The sequence below is a fragment of the Canis lupus genome, chromosome 13, assembly GCF_048164855.1.
Source record: "Canis lupus baileyi chromosome 13, mCanLup2.hap1, whole genome shotgun sequence".
Taxonomy (NCBI): domain Eukaryota; kingdom Metazoa; phylum Chordata; class Mammalia; order Carnivora; family Canidae; genus Canis; species Canis lupus.
The window spans coordinates 39,534,129-39,556,095 of NC_132850.1; the positions used below are offsets into that span (position 1 = coordinate 39,534,129).

The window sequence follows — 21,967 nt, forward strand, 5'->3', positions numbered from 1 at the left end:
CTCGGGCGCCCCAAAAGTAGTTTCCTCTTGTGACCAGAAGTGAAAATGAGCCGAGGAGCAGAAGGCCGCAGTCAGAGCCCCGCGGGCAGGCACACAGAGGCAGCTTCCCCTCCCCGACACATTCGCTCTGCTCTCCGAAGAATCTTCCTGCACAGCGGAGTGTGTCAGGCGGCCACGTCCAAACTCCCTGGGGGAGAGGTGTGCAAGCCCTGGAGGCGCGGCCCCCTGGGACCTCATCGGCTCCGCCTTCCCGCTTGCACGCCGGCCTGCAGCACCTCGGGTCCCTGCCGCCTCGCACTGGGGCATCCCCTCGGCCTTCTGTGCTTGCCCCTTTGGGAGATACAGATGCCGTCTTCTGCAGGAAGGCTTCCTGGTCTCTCTGCCCGCCTTTCTGTTCCTCCATTTCTCTCCTGTGACGTTTATCGTCCTCTACTGGAACCATTTGCTTGTCTGCAAATGGTGGCAGGCACGGCTTACTCCTCTGTGATGCCAGTGGGGGACACTCAGCAGGCCGTCAGGTACCTCAACGAAGGGACCCGACCATCAACATATGGCAGGGACTGTGTCCATTGTCAAGGCAAGTCTAGGCTTGTGATCAACAGCTCACTAGTTTTGCAAGCAGGGTGCAGGAGGAAAAAGTGGCCCCCCCAAAGGACAATTATGAAGCAACCTAAACATTTCTGTGATAAGCCAGGAGATAATGGGAGTAGGCCACCTGTTGGCCTGTGGCCCTTGCACTCACATGTCCTCAGCTCACTGGCCTAGAAAATGTGATAGTTTGGATCAAGCCCTGCAGGAACAATAGTGAAAAGTGAAGGAAGGGATTGTCTTTAAAAACAAACAACAGAGCCAGGGATGAGGAATGCACACTGCGCCACCGGACCTTCCCCGACTACAACTATATTCACACCACACTCCTGCTCAAGATCCCTGCAGGGGCTTCTCTTGGCTGGAAGGCTGAAGTCTAACAGCCTCCTTGGTCTCCTCCTCCTCCTCCTCCTCCTCCTTCTCCTCCTCTTCCTCCTCGGCCCACCCACACTGTGTGACTAGGGTTCCCACAAGGCGTCACATGGTGCATGCCTCTCTGCCCTTCATACTTGCCCTTTCTCTACTGAATGTGCCATTTCCTCTCGTCCTCTTCTTGTATTTTTTTTTTTAAGATTTATTTATTTTTGAGGGAGAGAGAGAGAGAGAATGGGGGAGAGGAGCTGAAGGAGAGGGAAAGAGGGAGTCTCAGGCAGACTCCATGCTGAGCACAGAGCCCTAACCTGGGCTGGATCTCAGGACCCTAAGATCAGAGCCTGAGCTCATGCTAAGAGTTGGACACTCAACTGACTGCAGCACCCAGGCATCCCTCTTCTGGGCTTTTCTTGGTGAGCCCCTCACCATTCTTGATGTCTCTCTCAATTGTCACTTCCTCTGAGAAGTCTTCCAGGAACTCTCTAGGTAGAGCTGAGTATGCCCCCTTAGACAATGCCTGTCTCCTACCATGTAACTGGAACAGACTATCTGTTTACATGCTTCTTCTTTCCCCACGTGGCATGCCTCTCACATCTTTGTATTTTGGGATTCTAGCATAATGCCCATCCCAAAACTCAACAAATTACATGTTGAATTGAATTTGCTGAATTCATGTGGAAGAGAACACTTACCTAAAGCCTGAAAAACTAAGGTGGTTGGTCTTTTTGCTTCACTTGACAATAGGGAACATCATTAGAATGAACTAAAATTAAAATGATCAAGAATATGCAGAAAGACCTTCACAGCCAGAAACTATGGGAATACCATTTTTTTTAGTTAATTAAATTGAAGACAAGAGCAATCACAGAAAATAATTATTTAACGGCTTCAGGGTACAGGTAGAAATCATATGACATTTTTAGATTGCTTTCTTTAAAAATGCATCAAAGCATTGTAAAAAGCCAAAAAAGAAGCCTTTTAGAAGTGGTATTTTACAACAGATAAGTTCTATTTTCACTGTGACTTTACTGTACAATAAAGAAAGGCATTGGCCTTTGGGTCACTATGCATGATTTGCTATATATGCATAGTGACCTGAAGACTAAGTGCATATATAACATAAATTACGGAATTAGATGACAAGTAATTAACCAAAATAGCAATACAGCCAATCTAATGGGGCCAATTCAGGTCTGAGTGACACATAAAAACATTATGTAGTTAGGTTCTAAGCATCTACAAGGATACTGAGCTGTGGTCTATGTATAGCCTAATGAATCCCTCTCGGGACTAGAGAGATCATGGAAAGAAATGTCTCAGACGGGGCCGGTTAACTTGAAATTCTGCCCATGAAGGAGCTGAGGTGTCACCTCCATTTTTATTATCCCAAACTCCTAATGAGATAAGCAATCTCTCCAAACAAACTCCTGTCAACATTATGAGGTTGGCTTCCCATTACTAGAAATAATAGGAAAACAACATTAATCAGAGTTTATTTTTAAGCAACCTGAAGAAATACTTCCTGACCCATCACTCAGGTAGTATAGCAGATGGTATATTTAGAAAGTGGAAACTAGTGACAGAAGGAAGTCCAAATTTGCTTTCTTCCTCCCTCTTCAATGATTTATATGTGGCAAGCATGAGTGAATTAATAAGGTCACAACAAGAAATGTCATCTCTTTTTTTAATGATCAAAGTTTCTTGTTTTTTTGTTATTGTTGTATTTTGTTTTGGGGGCGGGTGGCTCTGGTCTTGTCCACTTGTTTAAAATATGGAAACATTCCAAAGGATTTAGGCTAAGAACAAGAACCTTACTGTTATTAAGAAGAATCTAACAAATGTCACACCTGCTAATGTGACATTTTTTATCTTAAAATTTTAAGTGAGAAATAAAACAGTCTAGCAATATATTCACAAACCCATCCCTTGATCCCCAACATGACTTACTCCATACCTATTTATTGACCAAAAAAATAGAACATGAAGGGTGTGCGGACTCAGTACCTTTTTTTTTTTTAAAAAAAGATTTATTTTTATTTATTTATGATAGACACAGAGAGAGAGAGGCAGAGACACAGGCAGAGAGAGAAGCAGGCTCCATGCCCAGAGCCCGACGCAGGACCCGATCCCAGGACTCCAGGATCGCGCCCTGGGCCAAAGGCAGGCACGAAACTGCCGAGCCACCCAGGGATCCCCTCAGTACCTGTCTTTAAGTAGCTTACAGGCTACTGGAAGAACCAAATCTGCCACTCAATCTTTATCTTCTACTTCAAAATGGCTTGAGTCTATAAAATATATTGTAATGTTTTAATTAAAATTATATATATCAAAGTCTGGAAAGATACATGCTAGATTGAGTAAGAGGGATAGCAAATTTTTCTTGATTCTCTGTATTTTCTATTTTTTTCTATAATGATAATGTATTACTTTCATAAAAAGGAGAAAAAAAACTTTTATAAAAAATGAGGGAAAAAAAATCTCAGTTTGGGTAGCTCTATATCTTGTCCTACTTCTGGATACTTACAAAGTGCCATGACCTAAATTGTGGAAAGGCCACAATTGATGGGTTTTGTCGATGGACCAAGTCTCTTATAGAAGTCTACCTACTTCTCTGTTTACCTCCCAGCAGTGAGGAAGCTCCTTGAGGGCAGGGACTCTGTGTCATTTGTTGTTAGAACTAATAATGCCTAATGTGGGTTGAGGCACATCATAGATACAAGATGTATATGTGGGGAGGAAGGCCCAATGACAAGAGAGTAGGAAGAGAGGGGAAAAAGCTGGAGGCAAATGTTTCTGATGCTTCTATTAAAACAAACAGGGTAATCACTTTGGTGAAACAAAATCAATTAAACAGACTGGAGGCATGAAGATGACACAATTGATATGATGAATATTTTTTATGGTTCAATCACCTCTGCTGTTGGCCGGAGCACCCCCCTCATGTGGCTCATGTAAGGATGCCTTAGCCAGTAAATCTGAAAATAAGTTGTTGTCTTAAACCCCCATTTATACAAGGGGACTTCCAAAATCTAAGTAGTTTTAGAACAACAAAAAAGTTTTCTTATGCTTTGATTTTTATGTTTCTTTAAAAGCAGAGACGAGGGGGTGCTTGGGGTGGCTCAGTTGGTTAAGCGTCTGCCTTCCGCTCAGGTCATGGTCTTGGGGTCCTGCATCCAGCTCCCTGCTCAGCAGTGAGTCTGCTTCTCCCTCCTGCTCATGCTCCCTCTCTGTCTCAAATAAATAAATAAAATCTTAAATAAAATAAAAGCAGAAACTAACAAAGATCTACTAAGTCGGGCACGATATTGCACATCCAGGCCCTGACGCTGTGCAGGGGCCATGGTCAGCCACTGCAGCTTTGCTTGACACTCTAAGTTCTTTTTTTTTTTTTTTAAAGATTTTATTTATTTATTCATGATAGTCACACAGAGAGAGACAGAGAGGCAGAGACACAGGCAGAGGGAGAAGCAGGCTCCATGCACCGGGAGCCCGACGTGGGATTTGATCCTGGGTCTCCAGGATCGCGCCCTGGGCCAAAGGCAGGCACCAAACCGCTGCCCCACACAGGGATCCTGACACTCTAAGTTCCTGTCCTGGCTATAATTCTCAGATTTGTTGCTTTGAAAGCATCGCTCATGGTCCTAACTTTGGTGATGCATTGACATCTGGGGGCTAAAGATGAAAGAAAAATGTCTGTAATGAGTAGAGGAACCTTCAAGAAAACAAAATGGCCGCTAGCATTGGTTCAGCACCTACTGTGCATCAGGGGGCTGCGTGTCCACCTGTCTGTCTACAGCTAGTCCCCAGAAAACCTGTGCAGGGTGGGCACCATCGCCATCTTACAGAGGAGGAACACAAGGCTCAGGAAGGTTCAGACTGGTGATTTTCCCCAACGCACATGCAGCCAAAGGGGCCATGGAGCTAAGTAAGAGGCAACCAGAAGTCTGGCAAGCAATCTCATCCCTGCGCATTCCTCTGAGGAAACGCACCAGGTGTCCTGCTGGCATGTTACACAAATGTAACCTATTTGCTCTTCCCGAGCTTACCTTTCTGTAGTTTTCCTACTTCTCTTCTCTCCCTACCATCACCCCAGTTTCAGTTCCTATTCTTCCTATGTTTTTGTGGCATTAGAGAAAGCACAGGTGAAAATTCTTTAAACAGCATCTTCAGGTCTTTTGAGAAAAAGTGCCATAAAATAATCTTTAAAACTTGAAAATATTTTTTTAAAGATTTATTTATTTATGTATTCATGAGAGACACAGAGAGAGAGGCAGAGACACAGGCAGAGGGAAAGCCGATGCAGGAGTTGATCCCGGGACCTTGGGATCATGACCTGAGCCGAAGGCAGACGTTCAACCACCAAACCACCCAGGTGGCCCTAAAACTTGAAGATAATTTTTATTCCAAATAGTATGGATGAATATATATTCAAGCTTTCAGGCACCCTGAATATTGGGCAAATATATTTTCCTGGAATCTTCATATTCACACACATGCACACAGAATCATCTGTTTTCAATCAGAAATGACATTTGCTTTTGAAATGATTATTTAATAGTATTTTCACCCTCAGCCAAGATTTCCACAATGGCTGGATAAACAAAAAGGGAGGTGAATACAGAGATTCTTTGGCTTTTTTCTTTTGTGCACAGTATGATAAATAATGATCTGAAAAGTATAAAACACATGTTAACAGTACAAAACAAAAACATCTCTAGTGCTTTGCAGAATGTAACCTTCCCATCCTGGGATGCTGACCTTCTGACAGATCTGTAAGTTTTATTTTCTATGGACAAAGAACCTTTCCTTTCTTTCCTTCTTTTTTTAATTTTTATTTAATTTTTATTTTTTAAAGTAGAGCCTAAGAGTAAGACAATAATAGTTCATACTAAGGATTACCTAGTTTCTCTACAGGAGACAGGCTCAGGTATTAAGAGGAAAAAAAAAAAGATTTCAATTAGAATCATTTAAAATGATTTAACAAAAAAAAAAAATAAATAAAAATAAAATGATTTAACAACAACCACCACAAAAGAAATACATGATGGTGAAAGTCCACTTAAATGATAAGCATTTAAAATAAGACACAAGGAAGGTAGCAATCACATGGAGCCGCATTTCAACAATATGCCAACTGGAAATAAGAAATATAAAGTAAGTCAACCCCAACTAGAATTCACAAGTATACCTAGCTTCACAGGATGGATAAGTTCCTAAAAAGTTCTGTATAAATAGTTTTTTTTTCCTCCCATAATTATATATATAGAGAAAGAAACTATTGGAATCTTCCAGTTGATCCCTTTTTAAGGAGAGAAATATTGTTACATGGCAAACAGACATCTGCTTTGACTCCCTGACAGAAACGATTAAAAAATTTTAGAATAAATGATGATTTATATAACAGCATGTTTTCTAAAAACGAGGCAAACCCGTATGTCACTGTGAATATGGAAAGTGGAGAAGACACCAGGAGGTTGATTTCTATTTTACTTTTGGTATTTAAAACACCACAGTGAAAACTGAACAGTGTAGTGTGAAGAGACAAATAAATTATTGTTGAATTGTCTGCTAAATTGCTTAGGCCTTCCATCCATAGTCAATAAAATATAGACCTTGCCTGTGGCATACTCAAGACTGCAGAAATTCAGAGTAATCAATCATTCTACATGGTTTTTACAGCTTCCCGGGTGGTGGGGACTGTATTTGTTGAATGCAGGCATTTCATTAGTATTAGTAAAGTGCAAACTTCCATATTAAACTATTGTCTATATAATACTAGCTTCCTGGAATGCCGACTTGTAAAGACAGGTTATCTTCAGTTCACACAACATCCAGGTAATAACTCATTTTCGTCTCTGTGTTTTCCGATTCTATGGGAGGATGGATGCATTCTTTTTGCTGTCATCAAAAAATAATTTCTAAACAAATATTCTCCAAGATTTCTCTTATGTTACTGTCCTATAAACTAAAAATTTTAAATCATTTTATTTAATGTGTTCATCATGGTAAGTGTACTCTTGAATCCCCATCACCTGTTTCCCCCATCCCCCACCCACCTCCCCTCCTATAACCATTGGTTTGTTCTCTACAGTTAAGAGTCTGTTTTTTGGTTTGTCTCTCTCGCTCTTCCCCCTCCCCCTTTGCTTGTTTGTTTTGTTTCTTAAATTCCATGTATGAGTGAGATCATATGGTATTTGTCTTTCTCTGATTTATTTCCCTTCTGTGGCTCCATCCACGTTGTTGCAAGTGGCAAGATTTTATTCTTTTAATGGCTCAACACATACACTAAATATTTTAAGACTAACTTGAATACCAACAATACCTATTGTGACATTTCTTATGCTATAAAGGAAATTGTACCATAATTTCTAATTATCCCATGGTTGATGGACTAATTATAGCCATTCTACCACAAAAGTGCAAAGTTCAACAGATACTTTGCCCCCCACTACAGTATAAAAAAGCATTTTGACTCTATTTTAAAAAGATTGTGAAAAATAGCTATTAATTCAATGCATACATTCCGTCCAATAATGATTTAAATTTACCAATATAAATGACAGGAAGAAATGAATCTGGAATAAACATCTACTTCCCACGGTTCCTGGTGTATATGAAGAAGTATTAGAGCAAGTGAATCCATATGATGAAAGGCAATTATTATGGGTAGAATCCACAAACAGTGGAAAGGGATTATTTTTTCCCTTCCTTACCACAGAAATTCACTGCTTATAATTCTAAATTACCAATCTTTTCTTTAATGGTAACTTTTGTTAAGAGATTTCTACCAAGACACCATTGTTGATTGTGTAACACTGATGATATGCTGCTGTGATTTCTCAGCTCTGCATCACATGACAAAAAAATAAAATGATAAATGCTAATTTTTTAAGATAAGAATACCTTCTAAATCAACTGCTACCTCTCAGTGTAGAGCTAGATCTCCTGGACGATTACAGTATGAGGAATGACAAGCAATATAAAGAGTAATGACAATTTTCACAAAATTCAAACTTTATGACATTTGAATGGACACCATCAAAGAACAAAATCACCTCTTCCCAGATGATGTACAGGATAATTAGTCAGAAAGGTGTGGCAATGCTTTGGATTGAGATCAGCTAGTTGGAAGGATGTTCAGATCAACAATCTAGCTATTGCTGCTTTGCAAGAAAACTGATCATTCTCAGTGGTGAATATTAATAAGCACTTTAAAAAAAGGTTAGAACAAAACTAGCTTTGTGAATTACTCCACGCTTTCTTGCAAATGCACCGAAGGTAAATCAACGATTTATCTCATCATTATCAATACAGCATACTTTAATATATTGGATATAAATAATTGTCACTAAGAAATCATGTGCTGTGTGTTCAGATAAAGCTATAGAGATCTGCCTTGTTACCTAGCAACTGAGCAAGTAACTGCCATACTGAAAAAAAAAATCTTTTTTTTTTTTTTTTAGGTAGAAAGGATGTTCATAAGACTCCAAATAAAGATGTTCATAAAGCCAAAGTATATGTTAAGGTACTGTTGCTAACTATTTTAGATACATCCATGGCTTATGTTTTGAAATACCATGCAGTAATGAAAATGGTCAACATTTAGATCTATTATTTGAACTGGTCATGAACAACAATGCTCTGCACAGTTTTCATATTTTTTTTTGTAGGAATCACCGTGAATCACTTATTTTCTTTTATTTGTACTGTTTCACAGACACAGGATTTCCAACAAGATCTTATGCAGAGATTTCTATTTATTGAAAGAGTGATGCTCGCTTGTTTAAAATAAAATAAAACCATTCTGAGTAATTAGTTCACTGTCAGGGACCCCAATTACTCTTACATTTCATAGAACAGCTTAATGCATTAAATTTGTGCCATTTGGGAGAGTCTGGCTTGTCAGCTAATCTAAGTTCTGTTTTAATTTTGCTAAAAATCTGGATTCCTGGGCTGGCGGTACATGAAATCTTTCTGTAAAAACACTAGATGATTGTGACAATTATATCATTTGACTTCTTAGGTCTCTAAAATGCGGCACATGGCCAGTCTTCAAGCCCCGTAGTGGAAGCAGTTCGCTCTGGTGTGCGATGCGGGTGACTGGCCATGGTCTGCGTGATGGTGGTCATGTGTAAGAGAGGAAACCATGTGCTGGTGGCTCTGCAACAAGCAGAGAATGTTCTGTGGGCAGATACGGCTGTGACTGCCAAGGTCTTCACAGTACCTCAAATCCACTGCTTTCGCTGCACTCCGTGTTGACATAATATATTGTGCTTTCATGTATAGTTGTGCAGAGAAACAATGCATAAACTCTTCAAATGATTATGTGGAATTAACATAAAGAAGCATTGTTTAAAAAAGGGTGAAGTTATAAGGCACTGTGTGGTGAAATCTACCACACCATTTTCATTGGATTTTTACTCCTCACATTACTACAAAACTCATCTTCTTTGATTTGAGAAGTGATCTGCATTAACTGTGCTAAATAAATCGTATTTACTCAAAATCATTAGGAAAGCAGAAAACTATCTGTTTGAGGTTGGGGTGTGGGTTTTGGGGCAAGTTCCCAGACCCCAACATTTCAGAGAATCAGTTGAAGATAACTGGTAATGTGCCCCACATCTTGCTTGAGAAGCATAAAAATATGTTCTCAGGTTCCAGTGTTTTTCTTTTCAACAAGTACTTCACATATATTATTTCATTCAATGCTCATGGCTCGGTAACAGAGGGAACAGACATACCGATATCGCCAGTTGATAGGAATCGAAGCTAATTTGAAGGACACAGAGGCTGGTAAACAACAGAGCTAGGATTCATGTCTTGATTCTCAGGTCAACATTTATCATAACATATTATGCTTTTAGTTGGAATAAAATTATTTCACTTTGTAGGGAATAAGCCTGAATTTCATTCACTGTATGTACTCTGTCCATATAAAGAAAACTGAATTTAAAAAGTGATGGATAGATAAATAAATAAATAAATAAATATAAAAAGTGATGGATGATTTTGTAAAAATTATTGTCCCTGCCTGCAAATAGCTTAGGGGCTCACAGGGAATATGCCATACGTATGCATATACCCAAAAACAAGACACAAAAAATTGGGAGTCCAGAAAAAGGCTGGCTTATTTCTAATTGAAAGGCTTCAAGGAAAAAGTGGCAAGCAAGACCTGGAACAAAGGGTAGGGTCCGAAACAGCATGAGCAAAAGCATGAGGGAAGATTTTTCTTTTTAAGATTTTATTTATTCATGAGAGACACAGAGAGAGAGAGAGGCAGAGACACAGAGGAGAAGCAGGCTCCATGCAGGGAGCCCGATGTGGGACTTGATCCTGGGTCTCCAGAATCAGGCCCTGGGCTGAAGGCAGTGCTAAACCACTGAGCCACCTAGGCTGCCCCACGAGGGAAGATTTTTGTGGCGATGGAGTCCTAGTCAACCAAAACCTCCATAATTTACTCCTGATGCTGGTTAACCTTTGTGATATAATGGCTTATCTTCCCTTGCCTATAAAAGAGTCTATTTCCATTTGCTTTGGTTAATAAGATCATTAAAACATTTTTATGTTTCTTGATATAAATTGTACTATTTAAGATACATTAATGCTGAGTTTTAGAGCTAGAGGGAAGACTGGCTTTACAAACGAGGAGCCTAAAGTCCAGAGAGATTAAGTAGCTGGAAGCTGTGTGACTACAACTTCTTAAAAAGTAAATATATGCAAAGTGCTTAGAACAGTGCATGTCACAGTGAAAGGATTATGTGTGTTTGATATTGTTTTTTTGTTATTGTAATTATTACTGGAGGAGTTGGATCTGGAATCTTTTCCTACTTTCTGGAACAGTGTTCTTTTTACTAAGCATGTTACTTCAAAATACAGCATTTCTTTACAATATACACCTTAGAGTAAAAGCTGTATTTTAATTATAAAACCTATTAAATAAAAAATGTATATGTATACATATATATAGACTCACTTTGAAAACAGAGAAAATTGAGTCTTTATAACTGATAATTTATAACATTTCGTTTAAAAGCAAATCTTTTCACTTTCAATTATATATACTTAAAGTGCTAATAATTAAAAGCAAGTCTCAGTAATCTTTGAAAGCCAATGCTTTGGTTACTAGTTACTGTGTAGCTCTAGAAGCATAAAATTTCCCATCTTTAAAATATTCTCTGATCTATATTTCTCACTGATTCACACCAACCATTAACCTGATACATTTATACTGAAATATTTCAGACATCTGTCACATTAAGAACAGCTCAGGCTGAGCCTGAAGAGGTCTTCCATGAACGCATCTTGATCTGTACATATTCATTATACAATTCCCCGTGTTTACATTCTCTCTCCCTAGGTGATCTCATCCAGGCACATGGCTTTAGATACCACCTATATGCAGAGCATCTCTCCCCTGAGTTTCAGACTAGTAGATCCAACCACCTGCTTGACATTTCCACCTGGATGTCAAGTTTCTCAAACATTAAATGCTTAAAACAGAAATGATACTTTTCCCCACCCTAGTCCAATCTGTTCATCACCTACCCGGTTGCTAAGATCAGAAATTTAGGAGTCACTCACAGCCCCTTCTTTCCCTTCCTTTTCAAATTAATTCATCATCAAGACATCTATGTTCTATCTCCAAAATATATCCCAGAGTCTGATTTAATCTCCAAATAAATTTAAATTGCCTCACAGAACTTCTCTTCCTAAATAAATACCTAACAAAATGTGAAGAGACTGGAGAACGTCAGAAATAAAACACACAAAAAAGAAACCAAAAAAAAAAAACAAAAAAACAAAAAAACCCCAACAGTAACTAATCAAGGAAAGGCACATACATATGATCAAAATTCAAAACAAGTGGCCAAGGAAAGAAACATAAGTTCCTGGAGCAGAATTAAAAAAAAAAAAAAAAAAAAAAAAAAGGGCTCCGTGTTCCTTGGTTCTTCATCCTGTTCCTGCTACCCAGAGAGGTGAGTCAACAAAATTCTGAAAGTTCTCACTAGTAATCCTAAATTTAGAGAAAAGCACAGTCACTGAATACCCTTATCTGTTTCTTTTCTCTACTAATGGAAATGTGTGAAATGGGAGAACAGGAGCAAAGGGCTGACTCCATGGAACTGAAGATTCTAGGGCTGCCCACAGAAATGAGGAAACCTGCCATATCAGAGGTTATCTCCAGGCTGGCAACCAGCTCAAATGGAATCCTTTAGTTAAGGACAAAAAAAAAAAAAAAAAAAAAAAAAGAAAGGCTGTCCTTGTTATTTCCCACCTATGCCCTCCCAATTTGGTGGAAAGAAGGCTGATAATGGGGACATTTGGCAAAATGGGAGAGAGCATAGCTTAGGAAATCGATAGCCAACACCACATACAGCTTGAGCTACTTCTCCCTACGATTTTCTGCCTCATTCCGCCATCTCTTCAGACTTCAGAAAAAGTGAGGAGGCCCAGGCCGTAAAATAGATATGAAAAAGGGAGCAAACCAGTCCCAGAAGAAATGGGAAGTGATTTAAGAAGTTTACTGACACTGTGTCTGGACAGAGCCCCCCAAAGCACGGGCAGGATGAAGAAAACAGCATGGCCAACATGCAAAGACTTAAGAATGGGGAGAAGAGAGGATGAACAGAAGTAGGGGGAGAGAGAGAGAGAGAGGAAGGGAGGGACGGAGGAGAGGACAATCCAACGTAAGGGTCACAGCATAAGGAATGAACTCTAGAAAAACTTCATTCAAAGGAAAAGAAGGAAATACTCACACAAACTTTCTACTCTAGAATAATGGTTTCAGTAAAAATGGAAGCTCAGTGACAGAATGAGGAAAAACACCTGAAAGGGATGAAAAGCCAGACTGCGGACTGGAGGAAACAGGGAACAAAGAGTGCTGTTTCAGAATCAGTCAATCAATCAATCAGAAATATCAGGAAATAGAGGAGACACTTCTAAAAATGGAATTACTGACACAGAAGAAAGGATTTTCAAATTCCTGGTGGATGTAGGTGAGAAGAGCAAAAAGATTAAATTATAAAGAAATTCATGAATGTGGGGAAGAGAGACAAAGATGATCCAGAGTAAGGATAACTGGTGTCCCTGCTGTGGGTAACAACACAAATAGAAGAGAAAGTGCATTCAAGGATAGGACACAAGATCAGCAGAGAGCACATTGTAGGGCAGAAAATTTTGAAACAGAACATTAAAAGTCTGGATATATCCTGGCTGTGCTACTGAGGAATCAAGAGAAGGAGAGATTTTATAGGGGTCGAGGCAGAGAAAGCAAATCTTCTACAAAGGGTGGTCTCAGGCTGCACAGCGGCTGTAAACGCTAGTAAATCACAGCTGCAAAATTACAAAGGAGAGAAAGCACAAGAGTGTGATACTCAGTATACTGATACAGTTGACTATCAATACTCACACAGAATCAATGTATTTAAAATTGGAACTAGTAGTCTGAAAAACATCATGGTTCCAAGTGTGAGGCAGGTGCACAGTGAAGCCACTGAGGCTTAAGTTCCAAGGCCCTTGACCTATTTGGTGATTTGCTTTTTCCCAGGCCACGGGGGCACGTGAGGTGGGGGGGCTTTTTCTATGATTTGTAAACTAGACTTCATTTTCTTTTTTAAATTTCTATTTAAAAAATGGATTCAAGTTTAGTAATTCCTTAAATCATGGCTTTGGTTACAAACCAAAGTGGTATTAGCACGACAAGTGACTTTGTTTTCATTTTTTAGTTTTTTGTATTTGAGTGTAGTTGACACACAATGTCACATTTGTTTTGAGATACAGCACAGCAGCTGAACATCTCTGTGCCTTGTGCTGTGCTCGCCACAGGTATAGCTCTAACCCGTCATCATCCTGCGCTATCGCAGCATCCCTGACTGTGGTCCCCGTGCTGAGTCTTTTATTTCTGTGACTTATTCATTCCATAACCAAAAAAGCCTGTATCTTCCCCTCCCCATTACCCATGTTGCCCATCTCCCCACTGTCTTCCCTCTGCTAACTCAGCGTTTATTCTCTGTATTTATAAGTCTGATTCTGCTTTTTTGTTTATTTATTCATTTGCTTTGCTTTTTAGATTCCGCATGAGTGAAATCATGTTTCTCAGTCTGACTTTACTTAGAATACGCTCTAGATCCCTCCACATTGTTGCAAGTGACAAGATCTCATCTTTTTTATGGCTGTGTAGTATTCCACTGAATTATATTCCATTTTCTTTTTGTGTGTGTGTGTGTTTCCTTGTATATTCCATTTTCTTAAAGAGGAGTCCCAAATTCTCAATTCTCAAGTCCCATAAAATCTCAATTCACTCCTGCTCAGACCTCTTTGCCTTCTTCATAACCAATTCTCTTAACCATAAGAGGAAGTCCTTTAAGAAATAATTCTTAGAGTAAAGAGACATTTGCTTCAAGTTCAACAGTTCTATTTACTTCTTACCTCTGTTTTTTCTGCTGTTAAATATAAGAAATTAAATTTTGATGCTCTTTATTTTAAAAGAGCATTTCCAGTACAATTTCATTGTTGCCACTGTTATAAAAGTATCTCTTTCTATTCATGCATCCATTTATCAATCCCTTCACTTGTATATGTAGAAAGATGCCTGCAGTGATTGCCAGTCTAATGTTATAGATGGTTATTTCTGGGTGGTAGAATTTAGGGCAATTTGAAAATTTTAGTATTTGCATTGTGTGCAGTGCCTGAGTAATCCTGATCACATATCAAAATATCAAAAACAATACAGTGATTATTTTCCTTAAAAATGACAATATATTAACAGATGTTACTTTGGGCAGTGTGGGTTATGGAGAATTATTATTTTCTTCTTCATATTTTCCTATATTTGTCGTATTTCAAGAAGTTTTTCACACTTTGATATTGTGGCTCTTTCCACCGATCTCTCCTTTGTTTCCTGCCACAACCTGATCCAAATCACTGTCATTTCTCACCTGGACTACCTTAATGGTCTCCTGCGTGGTCTGTCTGTGTCCGTTCATGCCCGAGTATTATCTAGCCTTCACAGAGCAGCCAGTGTGTTCTTTTCAAAGGTAAAGGTAAAGCAATCCCACTTCTGCTTTACCTTCTCCATTTGCCCCATTCTGTTTTTAGATTAGACCCAAACTCTTTGCCATGACTGCTGAGGATGACCTGCAACTTCTCTCTGTTGCCCAAACACACTGCACCTGTTCCCTCTAGGGCTCTTCCACAGGCAGTTCTCTGCGCCTGGAAAGCTCTTCCCCCAGCATCTCTGCACAGCTGGTTCCTGCTCACCATTCAGGTCTCCAAGAGGCACTGTCTCAGGGATACCTTATCTGAACGCATTTTTTAAAGTGGCATCCTTCCCCTCCAGAAAACTCTCAAGCACCTGACCTGTGGTGTGGCCTTCACAGCACTTACCACCACCTGTGATTCTCTTCTCCATTCATTTATTTACTTGTTTTATGTCACTCCTTCCCAACTAGATATCTGCTCTAGAAAACAAGAACCTTGTCTATTTTGTTCGCTGGTATATCTCCTGCCCTAAGAATGCAGACATTGAACAAATACTTCTAGAAGATAGCAGATGTCTAATAAATATTTCCCAAGTGCATGATTACACACAGAGATGGTTTCTCGGCTTAGAAGGAAGGGTTGTGTTTGCAAAGCTGTCTTTTATGTCAATTGCTGAATTCACAATGCATGTTCCTTCAAGGAGGCTACAGAGAAATGATAGTGAAATATCAAAGTCTACTGGACCCCACAGTGGAATAAAATTCTGCATATATGCAACAAAAATACAAGAAAATCAACACAATGAATTACCATTGGCACAACATACAATTAAAAATAAATATTTTAAGTTATTTAAATATGGACAAATGACAACTATTATCAGCCTTTCACATGGGTGGAGATATTTATGGGTATTCTGAAAGGGACTTCAGAGCATTTTTATGGGAGCTTTCTGGTCCTGTTTTTTTTTTTTTTTAATTTTAATTGCATATAAGCTCACTTAAAAATGCATAGCTATTGGCTCCTTTATAGCAGACATATCACTAGCACCCCCCAAAATGCTCATGAAGTGGGCCATTGTTTGTATAAAAAATGTAAAAGAGGAAAAGACAGAGTGGTGTTCTGGAGGCATTAGGAGAGGGATCCAAGGAAAGGGATTAAGGAGTGCGTGTGACCTGAAAGATACCTGAACTAAGAGTAGTGAATGAGAGGAGAGAAAAAGTCAGCAATAGGTGGTTAGGAGAAGATGGAGGAGAAGAGGTTCTCCCACTAGCTATGAAAAAAATTTCATCTTCCAAGACAGCTTTCCTGACAGGAGAACTTCAGGGTGGGTAAAAGAAGGGAGAGCTAGTGTGTAAACAATGTTGAAACTTGGGAGGGACTATATATTTTTAATTTGAAGCTTTGTCCCAAATTTGGTTTGGCATGAGTTTTTATGACTAATCTACCAGTAGGGTGAAATAAATAGCATCATTCATATCAGGAGTATCAACCAACCCCTGGGAGATGTTTAGGAGGCAATGCCAGACCTTCCATTCCGGAGGGAAAGCTATACTACAAGAAAACAATTGGAACCAATTATTTTTATACTAAGTTGACAGTTAGGACAGAAAAAAATGCACTAAGAGCCAAGAAATACTGCATATGGTCTGCAAGTCTTTTCTGGAGAAGTGAATCATGGAGATAAAGAGAAGCAGCTTATTTTTACAGTTACATTTTATATTTCTAGAAAAATAACTACAACATGGTCGTGATTTCTAAACATGGGGAAATGAGACTTTTATGAACATCACACAACACAAAACATACCACCTGTTGCCGCTACAATTCTACACGAGTCACTCTGAAGCCTTAATTGAAACCAAAAACAGACCATAAAACTTATGGCTACCAAAAAGTCATTCTAATTGACAGGAGCTAGAAAGAGAGGATGCTCCAACAGTCTTAAAATGCCATTTTCTCTTGCCAGGAGTCTTGGTTTTAAGATGGCCACAAAAACCTAACCCTGACCAATATTGACCTGAATGCCCTTTGAACATACTGCCAAGCAGCCCTGAGCTGACGCTGGGGGCACCCACTGATTCCACCTGCCTGCCCGTGCACTGCGAAGGCGGCTGTCTGTAGTGACAGAGGTGCAGGAGCGTGGCACACGCAGGCATCCGGGAAGATCTCAGTGCAGTCATTGATTTTCCAGAGGGTGTCCTTCCTTGTGGTTGGTCCTGGGAGGTCAGTAGTTTCAGTTTAGTTACATTAAATTCCAAACCCCAAAGACCTGTATCCATAAAAGTCACTTATAGAATAACTTTGTTTTGTGATTTACCTAAAAATGTACTATCGAGTATTCAGTAACCAAGGGGGGCGGGGGTCAGAATGTGCGTTTTTGTTACTTCCAGTTCAAGAGTTGCTTTGATCGGCTCTGAATTTCCTCTTGTTCTCATGGGAGGAAACTCCCAGCAAACAGTCCCTAGGTCTTCACTCTCTGTAAATATGAACAGCTAGGAGATATGGACTAAAGACAAAAATTTTTAGGGAACTAATTTAAACAAGTTAATCTATCTTCACAATTTTTTAAAGAAAAAAAATGACTCAGCTGAATCATATTTGCCTTCTCAAAAAAAAACCATCTCATGATTGTGTGAAGAGAAAGCAAAAATCAGATGAATAAGAATGGTTTTCGTCTCACACTAGAATTATAAGAAAGGTTAATTTTTACATGAAAATTACATCTACATAAAAATAGATTTCTGGAACAATGTATTATTGACAGTTATGTGGGAAGATAAATGCACTCATGTAAATGTTCTTTCTCAAGCAAATTATTAAATATATTGACAGTACTGCACTTTGAAAACAATCATTTTAAAGAAATCAAATATTAATACAAGCATAAAGACATCATAGCTAATGTAATCTTTACCTCAAAGAAATATGGATGCAGCAATTTTTTTCCCAAGGCTTCTTGATATACGCGGCTATTAAAGCCAATGGCAAACATTTATGCTTTGTTCTTGTGTATTGCCATGGAGGGAAAAGACAGGTAGCCAACTGGTAAATCTGGATTCTGTTCACACTTCCATTAATTACTGGTGGCCTATGAAAGACCTGGTACTTTGATTACTGGTATTGGCACCAATAAATACTAAGGCTGAGCTACTGCTATAAGTCCAAAATATGTAAAAACCAAACATGTCTACGGAAATACAAATGTTTTTACTCATGAGCATGAATGACTTTAATCAAGCAGATCTCGAAATTAATTTTGCTAATTGTTCATTCCTCCTGAGACATTAACTGGCTTGATGGATATTCCTGTGACATATGTTGATACCAGTATCTGGTCAGAAATAGGGACATCAATAAACTCTACCCGGTGTCTCTACAGACTCTGCCAGTGGTATAAACACCGACAACGCCGAAGCATTTATTTCAACATGACATTTGGAGAACATGTCTGCCTTACATTCAGAGAAAGGATAAGCCTGCTTTGGAACCCATGATACCCAAAAAATGCTTATTCAATGAATGATGCAATGAGAATGACTTGATAATAAGCTGCAAAATATCTGCCAACATTTACAAGAGAGTAATAACATCACAAATGATTATTGGGAATGCCTTTCCTTTACACTGTGCTGTAATCTGTACTGTATTTGGAACATGCAGAGTAACTTTAAACAAATACTACTATTTTCAAGAAAGTATTCCCTAACATTCCATACCTACTGTACCATTTGCAGCAAAATCAAGAGCAAGAAAGGTATCAGAATTCGATACTATAAAAAACTGCTTACACCTGCAAACTTTTAGATTGTTAGTGGCTGCTCAGCCATTGTCATTCCACATTGCTGACAAATAAATGCATTCATACAGTTTCGTTAAAAATTCATCACCCCAAGGCATCTTACTCAATCTTGCACCATGCTGTATTTCAAAATTATTTTAATGGAGATTTGATCTCCAGGTAGATGCAAAACACTGTTGTCTGTCTCTGGTTCCCTTTAGTAGAATTCTAACAATATAGGGTCTCTCATTCCCGGTGCATGTGTGTATGGTCACTCTACTATCACTGATGAAGGAAAAAATATTGCTTCTACTAAAAGCGCCGAGGTGCATCAAGTAAAGTAATTCCAATGCAGTAAAATTAAGTTTGGCAATGAGCAACCGCAAGACAAAGTTCCCATCCCTGAACAGGGAGCTCCAATTCTTCACTGCTTTTTCCAAAAATCCTATCTCCCCCTGCAACCTGAAGCTTTCAAAGTCTTTGTAATGTTTTTGTATGACATTGTCACTGAGTCTCCTAGGTAGCATGCATCTGTTTTAATCTCATTTATACCAGCTACTCCTTTCTCCACCATCCGAGACGGGAAGGATCACTGTCATCACACCAAGAGTTACTCACGACCGACAGAACAACAGAGCAGAACACTTCTGAAGAAGCCTTTATGGTGGAATAAAGCCAGCGCAAGTCATTATAGCCTATTTTGTCACAGAGCCATCAACAGTATGGACTCAAATAACCCAGACACCACTGGCATCTCCTTGCCTAAGCTCATCTGCTGAGTACAAAGAACATAACAGGTTTCGAGGTGACCTCTGAGGCGTTTTCTAATTTTCTTTCTTCTTTTTCCCTTCTGGCTCCAAACTTCAGCAGGATCTACCGTATTGTAAAGACTCTCAGAAGAGAATTACAGACTTCCTTAGTCGCTTGTGTCAACGTTCACAAAAGTCTTCAGTTGGACCTAAATTCCTCGGGGGGGCCCTCCCAGCACTACTTCCTCTAATCCTGTCTTTCCAGATGCAAGAGTCCGTATAGCAAGTACACTAATGCAAGTGTCTAAGACTCGTAAAGACCTCAGGGTTCGTATGCTTCCATTCTACAGATACAACATATTGGGCATATTTGTGCAGCACGGGGACTGAATTTTTAGTCTTCTAAAACTAACATCTCAGTCGCTCAGAGGAGAGAAATGATAACTGCGGCGGGGACTAGCCTTTCTCGTCAATCTCTAAGAATGCAAAGCCTTCCTGAGCTGCCTGTCTGTTTGAGGGGCTCATGTTTGCAGACAGCTGGTTTTCTTGGAGAGAGAGAGAGAGAGAGAGAGAAAACGACTAACGAACCAACCAACCAACTAAAAAAACAGGAAAACACCCCAACAAAAACCCCACAAAAAACACCACGCGGCAGTGGCTGTATCCTTATAAAAGCAAGTCCCTGTTTGGCTTTGGCAAGTTTTAGCCTGGAGTAAAATCACATCCAAGTTCCAACCGCGGAAATTGGGATTTCAACAGAAATGCTGACCCGACCTTCAGCAAAGCAGCTAATTGCAGTCTCTGCTGCTCTGTCACTGCCCTGCAAGGCGTACCACGGGGGAGTCCATGCCCACGTCCCCCTCCGCGCAATCAGTGGTTAAAAAACACGGGGAGAGAAGGCACGCTCCACACCGACCCTTCCAGGGTCTCTTCCTCGAAGGCGATCCAAAGCGCAATTACATGGGTTGTCGTGGCTTTTTGATGTTTGAACACAAATGACCTTTGGAAAATAGATACTCGTGAAAGTCAAAGCATTCGGAGAGACCTCCAGTAATTTACCGCTTGGAACTCCTCGCAACCGCGAAGACAGGGAAAGGAAAGGGAAAATGTGCCCAGCCCGAGGGGTGGGAGGTGAGGGAAAACCAATAACCGAACCGCGTTAAGGAAAAGGAAAAAAAAGAAGAAAAAAAAAAAAAAAGCCCACACAGTGGAGACCGCTAGCCTAGGCTGCAACAAATGCCCCGGCAAACCCCTTCCGCAGCCTCCGCGGATTTCCCACCCGGCTTCCCTTCTCCTCGGCTCCCCCAGCGGCCGCAGCACTGCGGGCGGCCGCATCCCGGCGAGCAGGCGCGGCGGGCGGCGGGGGAGCAGCCGAGCCCCGCCGCCCGCCGCCCGCCGCCCGCCCGCTACTCACCCGAGCCGGGCGGCACTAGCGACGGCGGCGGCCGCGGGCTGGCTGCGAGCCGGGCTCCGCGAGGGCTGGCGGGCTCTGGCCCCCGCGGACGCGGACATGTGGCTGGAACGCGGCCCCCCTAGCCGTTGCCTCTGAGCATCTTTGTGGGCGCCCCCAGCGCCAGCGAGCGGCGGCGAGGGCGAGGGCGAGGGCGAGGGCGAGGGCGAGGGCGAGGGCGAGCGCGCCGAGGAGGGGCAGGGGCGGGCGCGGCGGGAGGGGCGCAGAGCCTGGCCGCGCTGCGCCGAGCGCCGGGCTCTCCCCGCCAGCTCCCCCGGCCCGCGCCCCGCGCCCCCCGCCCGCCGCCCGCCGCCCGCCGCGCGCCCTCGCACGCGCCCGGCCCCCCGCGGCGCGCGCCGGTCCCGGCCCGGGTGGCGGCGGCGGCGGCGGCGGCGGCGGCGGCGCGTCCTCCCCCGGGTGCCGGCTCCGGGGCTGCGGGCGGCGCTCTCCATTGTTCTGCGGCCGCTTCCCGGGGGCGGGCGGCCGGGCGGCGGGAGGCGTGGGCCGGGGTGTCGGGAGGGCTTACCGCTCAGGGGCACCCGGACCGCCGGAGCGACGCGGGCCGGCGCGGCGCGGCGCGGGGGCTGCAGGGCGCCTAGCACGGCGGGCTGCGGGCGCGCGGGGGCTCGGTCCTCCCGCACTCGCTGGGGCTCGGCGCGCGGCGCATCCCGGGTTACTATGGATATCCTGGCTCCTCGCCGCCTCCTCCTCGCGCTCCGAGGGGCCGCGCGGCGGCAGCAGCCAGGCAGCTCCGCAGGCGCCCAGGTGACCAGTCGGCAGCGGCAGCAGCGGTGGCAGCAGCCGCCACCGCCGCCGTCACTGCCGTCGCAGCCGCTGGGGAGAGGAGGAGGCGGCGGCGGAGGGGGCGAAGGGACGCCCCGCTCTGCTCCGAGGCCACCCAGGGCTTCCTCCCAGCAGCCGAGCCGCCGCGAGTTCCCCACGCAGGACAGGCCGCCGCCACCCTCGACTGTGTGGACCGGTGGCGCCCGAGCCACTAGCCTTCCAGCTGCTGTCCGAGGGGGATGCCCAGCCCCCGGGACACGGAGG

General features: G+C 42.1%; 1 protein-coding gene across 21 annotated transcripts in view; it reads right to left on the reverse strand.

Annotated features, from left to right (window-relative positions):
- ANKS1B (ankyrin repeat and sterile alpha motif domain containing 1B) overlaps positions 1-21,967 on the reverse strand; it is a 1,043,873-nt gene that overhangs the window by 120,143 nt on the left and 901,763 nt on the right. Inside the window, exon 1 of one of the 21 annotated variants that reach the window (XM_072773236.1) lies at positions 21,447-21,713. The exons of 17 other annotated variants lie outside the window; for them this stretch is intronic. The gene's annotated coding sequence lies outside the window, so the exon portion shown is untranslated. Of the gene's footprint in view, positions 1-20,884; positions 21,044-21,446; positions 21,714-21,967 lie in introns of those variants that run through there. 3 more of the 21 variants (XM_072773238.1, XM_072773235.1, XM_072773237.1) reach the window with 3 other exon arrangements.